Source organism: Simochromis diagramma, unplaced genomic scaffold (assembly GCF_900408965.1).
Source record: "Simochromis diagramma unplaced genomic scaffold, fSimDia1.1 OVJJ01000321.1, whole genome shotgun sequence".
NCBI lineage: Eukaryota > Metazoa > Chordata > Actinopteri > Cichliformes > Cichlidae > Simochromis > Simochromis diagramma.
In genome coordinates this window covers 16,923,468-16,942,129 of record NW_024386772.1, presented here as the reverse complement: position 1 = coordinate 16,942,129, position 18,662 = coordinate 16,923,468, and the positions used below count along the sequence as shown (strand labels likewise).

The 18,662-nt window shown below is 38.2% G+C and overlaps 1 protein-coding gene across 2 annotated transcripts in view; it reads left to right on the top strand.

The window, feature by feature from the left end:
- The window catches only part of LOC120747330 (protein phosphatase 1 regulatory subunit 29), a 74,379-nt gene that overhangs the window by 44,643 nt on the left and 11,074 nt on the right, over positions 1–18,662 (top strand). The window contains exon 1 of one of the 2 annotated variants that reach the window (XM_040053132.1): positions 15,426–17,609. The exons of the other annotated variant lie outside the window; for it this stretch is intronic. The gene's annotated coding sequence lies outside the window, so the exon portion shown is untranslated. Of the gene's footprint in view, positions 1–15,425; positions 17,610–18,662 lie in introns of those variants that run through there. 2 annotated transcript variants of the gene reach the window in all.

The window sequence follows — 18,662 nt, the reverse complement described above, 5'->3', positions numbered from 1 at the left end:
AATGCATTTCACTGTAGGGGGTTGTGATTCAAGGACATAAGGAGAGACAGCAGGAGAAATAGCAAGTGGGGCATCTGGTTTTGGAAAAGATTCCTCACTTGAAAGATGAAATTGGTAACATGTCAAAGGGGTACCCATTGTACCAACTGTATAATATATATTGTATTGCAGGGTTATTAAGTATGAGTATTAAGTTATTGAGTATCCAAGAAGTCCAAATCATGTCTTTGTTATTTTTTAAATCAAGCAAATGATTCAAAAGTCAGTGTCATAAAAGCACCTCTTAAGACATTAGTGGCACCCAGGTACTCGATAATAAGGCAGCTACTTTCTGTCAGTTTCACGACTCCTTACTTTACACTTCTAGGAGCTGTCATAGACTCCCGTGGCACAAAAAGAAGGAAGAAGATCTAAAAGAAATGGAGGAAATGGGTGACTATTAAGCTTCACAGCTTGCCTCTCAATAACAGTTTTAGCATATGGCGTAGCATTTTTTTTTCTTGCAGCACTTGCATCCCATGAGGGTGCTTCATCTGCACCTTCGACCACCCCCATCAACACTGGGTTGACTTTTACTGTCATCACTGTCCCTCATTATTGAACCTCGTGAAAATTTCACTTGAAAAAATATGTATTTCCTAAGTGCTGTGAAACAGAATAAGGAGTTTTTAACACAGCTTTTCCAAAGATCCTAGTGGTCATTTGGATGCTTACATTATTTTACTTTGCACAGAAAAAATAAAGTAGTTCACAAAAAAAACAAGAACTACATTGGAAGTAGTTCTTCACCATGTTTTGGATTGTTGTTGTGTTGGGAGACAAAGCTGTTGCTGTCTTTCAAAATCTTCACATATCCTTCTTTCTTCATGGTTCCTTCCATCTTGACAAGATTCCCAGTTCCAGATGCACTAAAGCATCCCCAGAGTATGATACTCCCACTACTGTGTTTCACTGTAGAGACGGTGCTGTTATAACTTCATATATTTCCATCTCCACTGTGTTGAAATTAGAAGATAACCCTCAATTCTAACTTGATTTTACAAGCTTTGAGCTTTCAAAATTAAAGCACGTCATTGCAGAGAAGTGGTTTGTGCTGCGGTTCAATATAAAGGTCAGATTTTCAGGGGGCTAATAATATAAACGCTGGCAATTTTAGGTTTTTCTAAAATAATTGTGATGCTGTGTGCAAATAGACCAGTTGTTATGCAGTGCTTCTGTACTCTGCTGGAGCACAAAGTGCCAGTTAATTACCTGGCAGAGGGTGTTGAAGTGTGTACTGTCTTCAAATCTTTTTGTGTTCGTGTTAACACACCACAGTACTCGTTGTAGGTAGAACTATCCTACTGCCTTATATCTAAGTGTTGTTTGTGTCTCATTTCACACATTGCATCCTCCCACCTTTAGGTGAACACAAAAGCCAGTTAAAAGAAGCTTTCATGGTGAATCAAGAGTGTGCTTTGGCATGTCTTTATCTTTTCAAGCCGAGTCGTCCCATTCAACCATTTGTTTTTCATTACTTTGTCTTTCTGTAGCTTTTTCCTTGTCTCCTTTGCCCCCTCGGTTTGTGTAAACCAAGATTCAATTTATGAAAGAGGAGTTTTTTGTAAGTAAATAAAAAGATCCGGTGGGGTGACCCAGAGCTCCCTCTTATGTCTCTTTCTTTTGACGTAATTGTGTAATAACCTCACCACTCTTTCTACTCTGGTGTCTGTTGCTTGTATATCTTTCTTTTTTTCCTCTAATGTGATCTTTTTTCTATTTCTCTTTTATTATCTCAGTCTCTTGCTTGATGTTCTTGACCCCAGAAAAGGGGGTTCTTTTTCAGTGTCCATGTTTTTGAACACATTGTAATTCTTCGTCTCTCTCTTTCTCTGTGGCACATTCCTTGTTGCTGAGATTTAACTGGCCAGGGAGAGTTTCATAACGTGATCTGTCTCAGTTCATTTTAAATCTGGTGCTCTTTGTTCTCTCTATCAACCCTGTTCCTCTGCTCTCATGCATCTTCCCTTTCCCATGCCTCCACTTTTTTTCCTCTATCTATCTATCTATCTATCTATCTATCTATAACCTACTTTCTTTACAGTAAGTCACTTTTTTTTTTTATATACTGCTGATTCATATTTGTCTACCACCACCATTTATCATTCAGCAGTGAAAAAGAAAACAGCCTGCTACCATCCAACAAACATGAGTCATTAACATCCCACCGGGTATCTCACAGTGGTACCTAGTAATACTACATTAGGAAATTTGGTGTTTCATGAGTGCAACCAAAGCAGATATTAAAATATTAAGGATTAGGTTCTCCCTCTGCTGTCCTTGTTATCAACAAGGCTGACAGGAAGCGCTGTCAGGGACTGAAGCCCCATCAAAGCCAATAATGGACATTTTTTGCGTACCATCTGTGCTACTCTAACATTGCAGCAGGAACCAAAAGTTTTGTATGAGAATATGTCGTGAGAGTTTTTTTTGTTCGGCTTGTAAGTCCACAGTCTCAGAGCACAATTCTTTTAATTGGTACTTGGGTTCACATGATAAAGAAGACTTTTAGTTCAATCTGCACTACTAAGATGAAACAATATACCGCGGATGAGCATTATAGTCTTTTAGGCCTCTTTGAATTAAGATCATTACATTTCAGATTCTTAGACACTGAGCCGATGGTCTTAACTTTGAGCAGCTTACAAGCACAAAGATAGTACCACTCATATGTCATTGTTTTCTTCTCGGCAAAGCCAAATGTTATACAGTGAATGTTTCTGGCCTACCTGCTTTTTTTTTTTGTCTGACGTGATGTGATAATACTAGCAATTTATGGTTCACAGTGACATGAAGTGCACCTCTGTGGTATTTAACACTATTATGTAATTTCTTCATTACCTCATTTTTCTTCCCTCCATCTGATTCTGTCTGCTTCTTCTCTGCCGCGCTCTCTCTCTTTTGCCAGCAGCAAGGCAGTGGCCTAGTTTAGCAGTGCAGAAGGTTTGTTAGTATCACCCCCAAACACAACAATCGCAATTTGGATTCATGTGAGAATACAGGCTCGTTCACAATCTGTGCATGTGAAATTGCACATATATACATGGACACATATACTGTAATCGTGGCTCCCTAGTCGAGGGAAACGCGCTATAATTATCCAAGCGCACAATAAAAGCGTTTGCACGTGGAAAAAAAATAAAAGCAATGTAAACACGCCCCCACATACATACACACTCTTTGGTTGCAATGCTGCCAATTTAATCTTGTTGAAGCATATAACGGTTTGCTTTGAGAAAAGCACACCTGCTCCCTGTTACGAAGGAAACGACAGGATCAGAACATTTAAATATATTAATTATTTATACACTGTCATACATTAATTACGCTATTTCTGTAAAATATAGCCCCTCGCATTAGGTTTATCAAGCCCTCCAACTAAATCATCATCGCTGCCACTTATTCCTATACTACCTGACCCACGTACACACTTCAGCACGCATTCCAGTAATGATATGTAGGAGGAAGGCCACATATCTGAATGTCTGAACTGGGAAGTAGGAATGTTAGCAGAGGCACAAACACATACAACTTTCTATTACAGCTCGGTAATAATGTGGTAATAATGGGGTGACAAGGTGGAAACAAAGATATTAATATGGAAATTTGCAAGTTAAGAAAAAAGAAAATTCATACATTATCTTCTTCTTGCTAGCAGTTTATCATATTGTTGTCAAGGTATTATACTACTATTAATAATTGGTTTTCTTTATTAACATAGCCTTGTTTCCATATTATTACCCTGTGTTTTTGGTCCAATTAAATGAATTTCAGTATAATATTACTCAGCTGTAACCATTGTTGCTACACTTATATTACTTGTGTATTACGGGGCGATCGTGGCTCAAGAGTTGGGAGTTCGCCTTGTAATCGGAAGGTTGCTGGTTCGAGCCCCGGCTTGGACAGTCTCGGTCGTTGTGTCCTTGGGCAAGACACTTCACCCGTTGCCTACTGGTGGTGGTCAGAGTCCGGCAGCCTCGCCTCTGTCAGTGCGCCCCAGGGTGGCTGTGGCTACAATGTAGCTTGCCATCACCAGTGCGTGACTGTGTGCGTGAATGGGTGGATGACTGGATGTGTAAAGTGCTTTGGGGTCCTTAGGGACTAGTAAAGCGCTATATAAATACAGGCCATTTACCATTTACTTTGGTAACTAAGTGGTAATAATGTGCAAATTTTCATATTATTACCTTTCTGTTTCCATTTTGTTATCCCACTATTACCACATTATTGCTGAACAGGACGTCAGGGTTTAGGGGCCAGATTTGCCGAGAAATATGAACAGGATGAATGTCTTCTTCCAGCATTGTTTACTCAGTATTCTTTAGTTTGGCTTTAAAAAATCTTGTGAACTGAACCTTAATTTTGATCTCGACTGCGCTATTGTAAAGTTGTTGCTGCTGTAACTTGTGTGGTTTTGAGTCTGTGGCAATTTGGCTGATCAAAGTCCTCAAAACTGCCTTTGTGGTATACACGCATACACAGACTCAGAAGCTCAGTTCAGTTGTATTTATATTGCGATAAATCATAGCAACAGTTGCCTCGAGGCGCTTTATATTATCAGGTAAAGACCTTACTATCATACTAACTATGCTTTTGAGGCTGGTAAAAATGTGAGTATCTGAAATAAAGTCACGTGTTAGTGTGTGCACTTCAGTTCTTCTAACCAGTGTTATAACCATGGATTTTAGTGACCATGCTGCAGTCTGTATATACAATGCTGTCCCTCAGGCTGTAAGAGAAGCCATCCATCTGGGGCCCCGAGACAGTCATTGCCATCTCCGTTATTATTAACTATGACTCATTGCCTGGATTCACTGCTGACTCACTGCTGATGAAATGAATCGATATACACAGGGAATAATATATTGTTCACCTCTAGTACTCGGTAGAGTAGTGGTTGGCAAGTTAAAGCAGTAAAATAAATGTTTCAAAATATTTGTTTGCTCACCAGCAATGAAATTTGGCTCATATTGGAGAGAATGTTTTTTTGTTTCCTGGTTTTGAATCCAGAGTAGTGGAAGTGTATAATAGTGTGAGAGAAGTACTGGGCTGTCCCGTAACGCTCTTAATATTTACCAAATTCAGAACTTCTGGAAGGAACACAGTGACAGCTTGTGAAATGTGCTTATTTGTTTCCTCATCTAGTATTATTTTATTATATTCCCATTCTTGACAAAACATTTTTCTCTCCATTTTATAGTAACACCAGTGAAACAATCTCTAAAACAACATTTTCCTCAAGTTACACAAATGACCAAGGAGGTTTATTATTGTTTATACTGGACACCTAAGTGATTTGTTTTATAGATGACAGATATTCTAAGTTATAAAGGGATGAGCACAGTCAGCAACAGCACATTACAAAAAAATACTGAGTGGTACAAAGGGGCCCAATGTGTGCCAAAATATCCCCCCTGCCATTATGCCACCACCAACTTGAATCGCTGATAAAAAGCAGGATGGAACCATGCTTTTGTGCTGTTTGCATCAAAATCTGACCCTGTCTTCCAAATGTCACAGCGGAAATTGAGACTCATCAGACCAGACAATGTTTTTCCAATTTTCTATTGTCCAAAGTGATGAATTGTAGCCTTGGTTTCATGTTCTTAGCTGACAGGAGCAGCACCCAGTGCAATCTTCTGCTGCTGTAGCCCATCTGCTTCAAGGTTAAATGTGTTAGGTAATCAGAGATGCTCATCTGCACGTCCGTGGTTCTGACAAGACAATTGTAACACGTTTTAACACATTTATTTATATATGTTTTCTATCTGCTTTAATTTTCTGTAGGAAAACTTAAAGTGCTGAAGTGTATGGAAGAGATTATTGAAGTATCTAGAAATTGTAGATGCAAATATTAAACTTCCTTTTATTCTTCCATATGGGCCAGAAGGACAAATGATGGCTCTTGCTCACTAGTAATTAATTAATAAGTGAATTTTATGGGCTAACCACTGAAATCAGTATCCTTGTATTTGCCATAGAGATGTGAAACTGCTATCCCTCTAGTCTCCTTTTATCTCAGTAACGAAGCCAGCTCCTCAAGAGATTAAAGTGAGAGAATGGGGCATTATTTTTTCTCTTTTTTTCTGTAAAACCAAAACTGCTAAAACTTTGTTGTTACTGAGCCTGTCAAGTTTACCATTAATGGAGACAAATGAGACAAAGTGCTGTTCACAGCAATGTCAAATACAATATTTGATGAAAATAACTGCTTTGTGTTCTCAGTGTCCCTCAGGCAGCCTTAGAGATGGTTAAAACTCATACAGTGACTTACAGTAAAGCCATTTTGCCCCTCCACTGTGCCATTAGATATTTAACTGCTGTGGTATTGAAAAATAAATTATTTAAAACAACAGTTAAACATAAAAATGAAGGCTTCATTGGAGAGGCTTCATAACATCTCACCAGTCTGTTATTGCTCTTAGAAGTAACACATGTATATTTTTGTAGAGCAATGTCAAGCTCCGTTATTCTGTAAAACATGGCTATTCGCTCTTATTTTATTTGCATTGCTCTTTTTCTTTTCCTATTTTGATCAGGATTGTGAAAGCGTTTGCGTTTTAACTCCACCAGCCATGCTTCTCCTTTTATGTTTACACATTAATGAGTATACTGTGGTAGTCTGTTGCTTACTTCGTGGTTTTTGCAGTAATATTCACATAGCAGCAAGTAAATGTGGTTTGACAATTTATAAAGTAGTAATTGCCCAAGCAGCACTGGATATAATAAGCTGTATGACTGTTAAAGGATGCTTCCGTGTACCTGTAATTGAATTTAGAGTAATTTTGGGTTAGGTTTTTGGGTCATTTCTCATTCATTTGTCTCATACCGACACCTGCATCGGCCCAACCTCTTCTTCCTTATTGTGTTATGGTTTTCTAATATTGTTGATTTTGTTAAGATTCGTTATCTGTTTGCAGCAATGTCTGATTTCTGCTTACCACAGCTAATGTGCTTATTATTCCTGGAGATTAGTGTTCCCAGCAGAATCCTCGTTGTTGCATGGATTATTTCAGACCGAAGCCTTTTCCGCTCTATCTATAACTTTAACCATTCGCAGGCTGTGTTTCGTTCCTTCACATAATCCTGTCCCTGACTAAACTATGCCAGAGTGATCGGAGAGAGTCACTAGGGATAAAATTTGTTTGTGCCTCTTATCTCACATATCACATTAACAGACACCAGAGTGTGCCACTTCGTGTATGTACTCATCCAGTTTCATTGCTCGCTAAGGGCATCAAATTTTCCAAAACTCTATTTGTAAGTGCGACATTTTCAGCCGACAGACCTTATTAAATCAACACATAACGTAAAGTGGCACATTAGGAAAGGAGATGTCGTTAAAAAACAAGTTTTATTTTTCATAAAAAATAAAACTTAGATCTGCCATCTGCAGAATTATGTTTTTACCTACAGGGATGCACATAGATCTCAACATTCCAAGTTAGAGTTGCGATCCATTAACCATACCAATAGTGTAGACTGTTGGGGAAAAGACTTTTGAAACCTATGACAAGCGTATCCTCATGGGGTGTTCTAGTCAAACATTTCCAGTAAAACATTTTTCCTGTATACCCATAGACTCAATTTGATGTACAAACAGTGCAGTGTAACTTTATGGCTTAATAACACTTCCTAGAGTCCTAGATTTTAATCCTAGAATTATGGAAAACTAGTCTCCCTCACTCCATCCATCCATCCATCCATCCATCCAGCCAGCCTAGCACAGTATACACGTTACTGCTGATTCACTGGTAGCACCATAATTCATTCATTCAGTTTATTGATTGTTACATCATAACCTGTAAATCACTATCCACCCACTCGTTGCCCAGCGCTTATTATCAATTCCCCTTTTTTCTATACATAAATAAGTCTTTCCTGTGGTCTCCATTTCATTCTCGTCATTTCTATTACTCATCTTCTTCTAATAAAAGGCTTTGAGTTTGAACTTTATATATTTCTGTCTGGCTCCTATATCTGAGTCTTTGTCTCTACTCTGACATGCTTGGCGTATTGCTAGTTCTTGTGCTCCTCTGCGATCAAAAAGCCAATGTACTTTAGCAGTTTGAGTGTTCATACAGTGTTGCCATGGCAGCACTTGCGCCAATGGCTATAGAATATCAGATATGTTGATGGTGTAATGTGTTTCTCACCTGTGGTAAGTTAGAAACTGTAATATAACTCACACATCCCCTGCTGTTTACGCATGCACGTGTGTTTGTGTTTTTCTTATAGTAAATTTGAGGCGTTTCTTCTTTTGAGATGATGCTGATAAATCTGAATCTATAAAGTCTCTGTAAATGAAAGACTTCCAAAATCAGCAGACTAAGGCTGTGATCTTACCGGCATTGAGATCTGTCTTGGGTAATCCAATCACAAGAGCTGACTTCATACCTCCATATCTCATGTCCACTGCGTTTTGTATGCAAACACCAAACATGTTATTGTCAACCCGCTGGTGGGAAAAATACACTTTTCATGCCTGTTCTGCCACAAATTGCAAGAGGTATAAAAAATTCAAAGCTCTTTGGCCTAGATGGAAATCACACAGCATGCTCTATGTCTACTCCATTCACACAAATCCATTTTGCCTGTTGTCTTTGTCACTGGAATTGCACTTTAATGGTATGTCATCTGCACGATGCTGAGTATGTACTTCTGCTTACACCAAACAAGAATCGTCTTTGCTTTGGCCGAAGACACAGTGACTAAAATTATGTGGCCGTGGAAAGACGTTCAAGTTAGTTTTGATCATTGCCAGCATTAGGGTAAGTTATGGATATTATCTGATCAAATCTGCTGTATGAATGGTATCCTTGTATCAGGGTTAAAGTAAATCAGAATAATTGGGAACAGAGTTCAGGTACCTTCAATTAATGAACAATTGAAGGTACCTGAACTCTGTGATTCATTCTGATGGGCAAGTAAATGCATATTACTGTTGAATGAGTTAATTTTTCATGTGCCACAGCTTGGAGTTGCTTCCAGTAATATAGAAATACTTCCTCAGTAATAAGAAAATAATAATGTTCCACGGTCCACTTACATCTTCAGCATTTCCTTTTTCCTTGCTCTTCCCTGTGAAGCGTTCATTGTGCTGATGTAAAGTTGAGGTTGGGGCACTTAAGCACAGAGCAAGCTGCAGAACAGGAGCGAGCATGAAAAGAGGAGCATTTTTTAAATTATGACATAATTTCTGAACAAACAAATATTACGAAAAATACAAAGTGTTTCTCTACAGTCTGTCACAAAATGTGTCTGCTGTATTTCCCAGGGAGAGAGAATAAAACATTAATGTGTGGTTCTGATAGATGGCAAAAGATTTAAGAAAGAGACATAAGAGGAGGATGCAGGATTATTTTCAAAGGTAAGCATTGATCAGCAGGTTAAATTTAAATCTTGTACATTATGTTCTCTTTCATTTTACAGTTTTTTTTAAATGAGATATTGGATCTATATGGAGACAAAGAGATGGATGTTACCAGGATGTGATTTGCCAGGAGATCTTGAGGGGAGCTTCCCCCCTTCTCCTGGTCTCCATGTTCCTTAATTATTTTTCATCCCCAATGGCGATATAAAAATGTATTCCCAACTTTTTAGTGCGGCAACTTGAAACAGTTTACAGCACAAACAACAATAAAATTAGAAACTGGCTTTTAATTTCAGCACTTGCGATGCGTGACAACAGAGATTACACTGCTTCGGGGGACGGTGACTGGATCCCGTTCCATTTTAACTTTTCATTAAGTTGCTAAGCACCACTGTTTCAGAGTAAAAAACCACCATTAACTAAATAAAACTGAAATAAAGTAGATTCAGAGCATCTGGAGAGTTTCACAAAGAATCCTGGAAATATTCCTACTGTGTGCCAAACACTTGACTGATCATTGACATCAGAATTTCCCACAAAGCTGAGTACTCCAGCTCTTTCTTTCAACTTGTTAAATTGCATCTATGCACCAGGGCAGCTGTGGGCAACATCCTACAGTTAGAAACTTTATCTTTGAAGAAATTGCGCTTGCGGTTTGTTGACTATGCAAGTGATGGTGCAGCTGTTGTTATGGGCTGATAAACAGGGGCCACAGTCCTATGTGAAAAGAACAGACATTACCTGACCCTCATTCACTGCATCAATCACAGGTTAGATCCCGATATCTGAGATGCTGCAGAACACATTACAGAACTCAGTCATTTTGACATTTATTCGCTTTCCAACTGCAACTTTGGGTTGTTTTTTTTTTCTACATTACATCCTGGATGTGGCAAAAGAAAGAATAAGACTGTAATTAGCTCCATGTATGACAGCCTGACTTTGCAGGTGAAATTGCAAAACTATCTTTTATATATTTACACAAAGATTTCTGATTTCTGACCTAGAAACAAATTTTTGATTAGTGCTGATACTGCTGAAATTGGAATTATATGAATATGTGAGTTGCCTGTTAGGTAAATTTGTGAGTTGTTTAATCTATGCTAATTTCAAACTACCACGCTGCTACAACTAGCTAAACAATGTGTTAAAACTATGCCAGTGATGACAAATTTTTGTTTTTTTCCATCCTACTGCATTTCAGCATACCAGTACAGTGGGTGGCACTCAGTGAAGTCTACCTTTTATTCTAGTTTCATTTTGTCGAGTGATTGGAAATCAGCCATATAATTCATGTAACATCATCTTATATCTTAAAGAATTTAGCTGACTAAATCCATTAAATATAATATAGCTGATTGCAGTTTATACATTTGGAAAAATCTGCCAGGGCTCAGAATAAAATGATTATGTGACGTATTTCTAAGTAATTATTTTTCCCAGGCAGCACTGACACCTAATGTTAGGGTTTCCCCACCTGCAAAATCTCACTATAACCCCGGCCTTGTATCACACATGCTCCTCTTATTTAACCTCCTAGGACCTGACGTCCACATATGTAGACATCACATTTTGGGTTATTTAGACCAAAATACTTAATTTTGCTCTACAAGGGCCTGATATCCACTTACGAGGACATTATACTGCCACTGTTCTATCGAAATTTGAAACGAATATCCTCATATGTGGCTCTCATTTTTCTTAGAAACAAAAATCAGGTAAAAAAAAAAAGACATCTGGTAATTCTTTGTTTTTACATTTATCGGGTCCCAATCAGCCCAAGTATCAAAGAGAAATTAAAAACACATGCCATGGAAGAGTTCGGGTCTTAGGAGGTTAAACTGAATAATGAAATGTTAGCCTACCCCATCTGTGGGTGACCCAATGGCAAATGGGGGGTAATGCAGTAATTGCCATTCTTGTCACCAGTAGTGACAGACCAGTGGATGATGTTTTGTTTAAATCATGAGAGAGCCAACAAACTAATATAAAACAGATGTTTTTGTTTTTTTTACATCATTAATACCAGGAAAGAGGAAATCACACACAATTTGAACTTGTATCGGAATAAAATTAGTCATCACCACAGACAAGATTGAAATTACCTATCCTTCCTGAGTGAAATAAATCCTTTCTAATTGCAGTTTTATTTTATTTATTAGTCATTTTCATTAGCCACAATCAGATATCTTGAGCTGTAATTTGAGTACCACCCTCTTTACCAGGCAGCTGATTTTGGTGTGTGTGTGTTGATCCAGAGCTTTAGAAAATTTTGACTCCTACTCATTAAGGTCCTTCTCCAAATTTCCGAAAAAAATATGTCAGGTCATTGTCTATATAAGTTAATTAGTCATTTGAGCTGTCTTTTAAAATTATCTATACGAGTGTTTACTCAGTTCAACCACATAAATTGCAACGATTGGTACATATAGTATAGATGAGCTGTTTTTGGATATCTAAAATAAATCGTGTCTTTGGTTACAGTGTCTTTGCTTTGGTTGCTGTAGATACATACTGAATGTTTTATTTTGATCCTGTGACTATTTCTGTGATCTTATATCAGAACATTTGTGTCTGAACATTTTAGACATGAGGCAGATGGAGCCTCTGAGGCAACGGAGGACTAGGAGTAGCTGATGATATGTATTCTGTTATCGGTGGATCTCTAGTCCATTAGGGAATGCTTATTTTCTACATGTGGGTGTTTCTCAATAACACACTTCAATGTTGTTTGTACGATTTGCAATTTTTCCCCTAACATTTAAGAGGCTTGAGAGCTGGCAGGAACCCTTAATAGACCTTTACGTACTATAATCCACTTTTGCTGACGCATACATACGTAGATATTATAGAGAACATTTTTATCGTTTCCTGTACACTGTTATTGCTTAGGTTGCAATCTCTGAAGTTTCAGTGAACGGAGTTATCTCCATTGTCTTTACACTTATCTGTTGCTATTTTACACTTACTTTATTTTATTTATTTTATTTTATTTAGAAAGAGGGGCAATACATATTAATGAACATTTTAACAAATGTAAATATGCCAGATTATAACCTTGGGCTAATTTCCATCTGCAGACCCTCTGGCAGGTTGGTGTTAAACACAAGTTAGTAAAAACATACAGAGACACTATTTACAGGTCATGTGACAAGGACAAAAATAGTGATCACATTATACTAGAACAAACAATGACAAGAAGAGTGGACACAGAGGACAATATAGATAACAATAACGGAAACACATCAATTATATTGCACAAACCCCAGTATTGCACATGCCCTGAATGTCCAGATATTACACTGACCCATTACACTAATAGTTGTTTCCCTTTTTGTAACACACTAACTCTTTTTCACGTCCAATATAAATCATGATTATTAAACATGATCACATGTTTGTGTGTCCCTCAGCCGCCCTTTTAAGTGACTCTTAAAGATGGGTAGACTTGTACTTTCCCTCACTGACAGTGGAAGACTATTCCAGAAGCTCACTCCCTGATATGACAGAGCATTCTGTGAAAAGGTGGTCCGCCTGAATGCCAGTTCACAATCACCTCTAACAGTGGCTCGAGTCAGTCGAGACCCGGCAACACTGCTAGACTTTTGTTTAATAAAATCACTCATTGGTGGAGGCGCCAGACCATTAGACAGGCAGATTTAAATAATTTGAAATTAGTAAAATTTAGAAACTTGTATTTATCTAAAATTTGACAATGGTGACATGAAAAATACTTTCAATGCTCTTTTGTAGCATACTTCAATTGGCCCAATAGCAGCAAAGCTCCTATAGGACCAATTTGTAATGCAGAATTCAATATGAGCCAGTATCATAGAGTGCAGGAATGTAATGGCTGCTGTGTCTGTTAATGATGTGCAGATATGTCTAAAGTTCTGTATATTAACATTTAAAGTTTTCACTACTTTTTTAATGTGTTTTTTAAAGGATAATTTAGTCTAGTAGCACTCCCAAATACTTAAATTCCTCAACATTAATTAGTTCTTGTGCACCCAAGCAAACTTTTACTGCAGCCACGGTTGTTTTAGGTTTACTAAAAAACATTGATACGGTCTTTTTAACATTAAGGCACAAGCATGAGTCATTCAGCCATTTTTGTAAATCATGTAATGCCAATGAAAGCTGATGGGCTGCATCAACAGCAGTTTTGGCTTGTGTAAAAATTACCGTATCATCAGCATACATAATCGTGTCCATATTTGTGCACACATTGGGCAAGTCATTCACATAAAGTGAAAATAACAGTATGAATAGCTTGTCTGACATTAGGAAATGGAGGAATAATTATTAATTTATATTTCAGAGCTAAAACTCATCTGAACAGATAACAATCTAATTTGATCCATAACACCTTACATTTCTAGCACCTGTACCTCCTAGTATAAGTATTTTGGTTCACTTTAGTATTAAAACTGATCAAACTCCAGGCTAAATGAATGATATTTAGAATATATTTGCTACTGCAAAATGGGTCAAATCTGACCTTATAGTATGTGAGGGTGAAATCGCTCTTCTTTCCATGTTTTCCATCAGCGTGCTTCAATTTCATCTCTAAATTTAACCCAGACCTTGTTTGGAATCTAGCCTTATCATACTACTAGAAAATCCCTGATCACTCCATTACCTTACAGGCCCATGTTACTCCACGGAGCCGTGTCTCCTGGCCCTCAGTCCGGTCATTTGGGGCGCAGAAAAGAAAGCATGTTAGTAGTAGTGATGTAGCGGTCAGTTGGAGGCCGTAGGTGCTCTGCTCCATTTAGCCCTAGACCTTTGGGCCCGTCTGTCACGCTCCACTGCATCACTTCTTCTTCCCTTTGAGGCATCCAAGAAATGGATATGATGTCATGCATGAGAAGCCACAGATGACAACGGTCTAAACATCACACACTGGCAAACAGATATAGACACAAAAACATAGAGAAGGTCAGAAAGGACAGAGAAGAGTGAGGCACTTTAAAAAAAGAAGAGAGAGAAGTTGGACAGATCTCAAGGAGTGCACAATGATAAAATATGAATTATAGATCAAACCTGAGAGAGGTAGTTCGAAACACTCCTTCCCGCTATCACTTTCATTTCTTTCTTTGTGCACGTGCTGCTGCCTTACTCTCAAATGTTGGGTTTTTTGTATCTGAATCATGATCATCAGGGGTGTTTCAACATCCACAACATTGTCATTGTTCTTTTTGGTGGTGAATAGGAAGTTTGTGGAAGAACCACAGATCAAACACACCTTCTCATAGGTCCTGTCTTGGCTGTCTTTTCTCTCTTCTTCTTTCTGCCTTTCAAATTGATTTATATCTTTCTACATTTTTCTGTCCTGCTTGAGCAACAAATAGCTTCTCAAAGCATGGGAGATTATCTAAACAATAATCCATCCAGCTTTAAAACCCATGAACAGGCAACATTTTGCTTCAACTGTATTTAACGAAGTAGTAATACTGCTTTTAGCAGGTTCCTGTTATGACCACTGAGAAATCATCTGTTCCGCATACACACTGGGAAGCTCTCTGAGGAGCCTGCTCCGTCTGTAGTTGTGTTTGTCTCATCCATAAGCCCCGTGTGAAGTGGAGAGGAAAGAGTTTTGCTCACAGCCTCAACCTTTCTACACTGCACTGACTGTACTCCAGGGAGCACGCCTGGACGAGAGGGAAGCGTAGCATCAGAGAAGAAGACTGATACAGGGAGAAGTGAGGACAGAAAAAAAATTGAAGGAAATTGTGAGACAAGAACAAATACAAAAGCTTGCAGGGGATTAGAGGAGTTGAAAGACAGAATGAAGCTGAGTAAGAGAAGCAACAGAAAACTAAAAAGGATCTATAAAACTAAACTGAGAACAACAAACGCAAGGAGGACTACAAAGAATCTAGAGAGTAGATTATGATAAACAGTTTGCAAATGTAGGACGTTTGGGACTAACACACACACACACACACACACACACACACACACACACACACACACTTTCAGCAATTTCCATTGCCATCTTAACTTTTTGTAACTAGGTGTGACCACATTAGGAAGCGTGTTTACCAAGCTGCACTGATTGCATGTATTGCACAGACAATGCTTGCTTGAATATTTCACTCCTCAAAACTGTAGCATAAACTTCCTGAGCATCTATTAGCACATATGCCACTCCTCAAGTCATATTATTGGTAGCAAATTTGAAAATTGCATTGCAGATGTGCCAAAAGGCACCAACAACAGATCTACTTTTGCCAGTATAGGCATCTTATTGCAATGTCCCTATCATGCAAACTCTAAACCTTAAATAGATGTATACAAATGATCACCACTGTGCAGTTTGCAGAGAAAATAAGCTATGAAATCCTGTACAGTTTGGAATTTTAACATTGGGGATGAACAGAAATTAACTTGCTTTTGGAGCCAGACTCAAGGGAGCAGTTGAGGTACTGTAGTTTTTGGCACTTGCCACTAAATCTGTGCCTGAAGGGCTGAAAAAGAGTTTACTTGATCATGTTGTTGTAAGAGATTCTGAATAACAGGGATTAACTCAATGAAAATGAAGGTCAAAGTTTGTGGATATGTGTGTGTGTGGTTTACATAAAGCTAATTGACAGTATTCTTCTTCTGATATATAAAAAAGGAATTGAGTCATCTGCTAAATGACCTACTGAGCAATCTTTGCATAACAGTTACAACACTGGAATAAGAATAGATCGGTGTAGATAACTTTGTCCATACTAGAAAATTTGCATGACTATTGAGTGCAGTTAATTTTTTAAAAATCGTTTTTGCTTCCTTTGCTTAAAAGCACCACTTGAGTTGATAGTTCAGATCACATCACTTTAGTTTATGGTTATTTAATGTTGTCTGACTCATGGCAGAATTACTCAAACCAGTGTTTGTTAAAACTACCAAGCCCATCATGCCTTCACAAAAGGTTTTCATCATAGAGGTTAAAAAAAACCAAACAAACATGTAACGGAAAATTACATTTTACAGTGTAGTAGGATCTATTCTGCTTATGTTCTTCACTGTGTTGTGATCTCATCGAACACCACTGTGAGAATAGCTGTGTTTGGTGTAGATAATCATAGTTTGTATAAACCAAAGACAGTCAGTCAGAAAGGCTTAGAAAATAAGCTGCTGGGAGCCTGAATTTTTAGTACCTGCCAAAATAATAGAGCATGGTGTATTGGCACAGATTAGCAACTGCTACAACTTCAACAGATTTTTGTCCAATGAGTGTCAGACCTTATTTGAATCATCCTCCCGACAAGACATCGCAGTGATAGCCGCTCAGGCTGAGTCACCATCGCCCCAATTTCATATTTGGTCCCAGTTAAATCTGTAACGCTCTTCTTAGCTCTCAGAAAGCAACTAGAGGTCACAGGTTCATTTGCTGATTGTGTAATGAGCAGCTGACTGCGTAAATCAAATGCTAATTACACATGGACGGTGAGCACGATGTGGAGTTCAGATTTGCCCAGCACTTTGTTACGAATAAATGTCTCTTTGTTTTAACACGTCAACTCAATGAGCGCGTATAATTCACAGGTGACACAATTGAAAATGACAGCAGCATATGCAGCCAGAAGCACAACGAGTCCCAGCAAATATATTTACGTTTGGAATGACGGTGACCTGTGTCCACGAGTAATGTCGGTGATAGCGCAGAATAGCCATGGACCCTCTCCAAGTCTAACACCTGTCAAAGCCAATGTTCACTGGGTGTTGTTAGAATTGAGGCAGGAGAGTGTTAAGGTTCAAATATTGAGGAAGGAGAGTACAAACCACCATGGTCCAGAAGATCTTGGTCAAACAATGATTTTAATGAATACACACGTGTGGGAAGAACAACTCTGTACACAGACAGCAATCGATCTTCGACTTAATCAAAGCATACACAGATTTTTATAGCATCAGGGTTTGATTTAACGACGCCCCTTCAACGTCACAGATACATTTTAAACATACGTCAATATCAAAACCACAATGACATTTAACACAGTTCGAAAGAACATCATCTTCTATTTTCATGGCCGATTCCTCCGGTCAACCTTTTGACTTCCCGTTCAGCCACCCATCGTGCAAGACCTCGTTCCTTATTTTCAGAGACACCAAGGGATGGTTCCTACAATAGATTGTCCGGACATCGCGCCGAACAAAGCTTCCAACCTCCAATTAATTGACCGAGCTCCAACTCTAAGCACAGGTATGCATTGTGTATAAAAAATACAAAGTTAACATCTTAAGGCCTTCTTAAAGCTATCTGTTACATTGTTAAAGCAATGATCCATTTGAGTAACCTAGTACTTCAGATAGCCTCGTCTAGCCTGCTGCTCAAAATAACTTTCTGCTTTCACTTCTGCAAACTCTCTGCAACTTCCTGTCAGCCTGCTGCACTTAGTCTTTCTAAAAGACACACACTGTTTAAACCTCTGAATACAATATCAACTACAGATTATATTATTAATGCAATGGTAATAATGATGATTATTTAACAATAGCAGTAAAATAATTTCCCTGCTCCACAAGAGTTACATCATTATGATTAACAAGGCAGAACACACAGTGATTTGATGCAAATGCCAACGGCAGCTTATTTTCTCAACATTGAACTTAATTGCCACTGTCCGTCATAAATGTGTTTCCATGGCAATCACAAGTATCAATATAAGCTTTTGCACCAAGTAACCCAGATGTGTTCTAGAAGCAAGGGTGCTGGTGAAATGTGATAGTGTGTTTGTGTATGTATGTGTAGGCACCATACAAGATAGAAGAATTATATATAATAAATATATATATTACATATATTACAAAGATTTACAAAGTAGGCAATCAATAACAACTAAATATGAAATTCCCCAAAAGAGCAACAACAATTAATGAGTTTGGAGTTGGAGTTTATTTTGTTTGTTTGATGGATTCTGGTTTTGTGTTATGGACACTTTGTCTGTCACAAAGGTTTAAACGAAAGCATAAAAGAATAAAAGCTTCCCCGATCCTTCCATTTATCACCAGCTGCAGCAGTGTGGCAACAGCATCTTAACGTTGTTCATGTGTGCATGTGTGTGTGTCTGATTACGGCAAAATTTTGTCCTGGTGACACCTGCCACTGAGATAAATGGTAATGGAATAGTAAATGGAACGGTTCCTATATAGCACTTTTCTACTCTGTCTGAGCACTCAAAGCACTTTATACAATTTGCCTCATTCACCCATTCATACAAGCACTTTTTTCTATGAACTCTATCCTTTTAGTGTG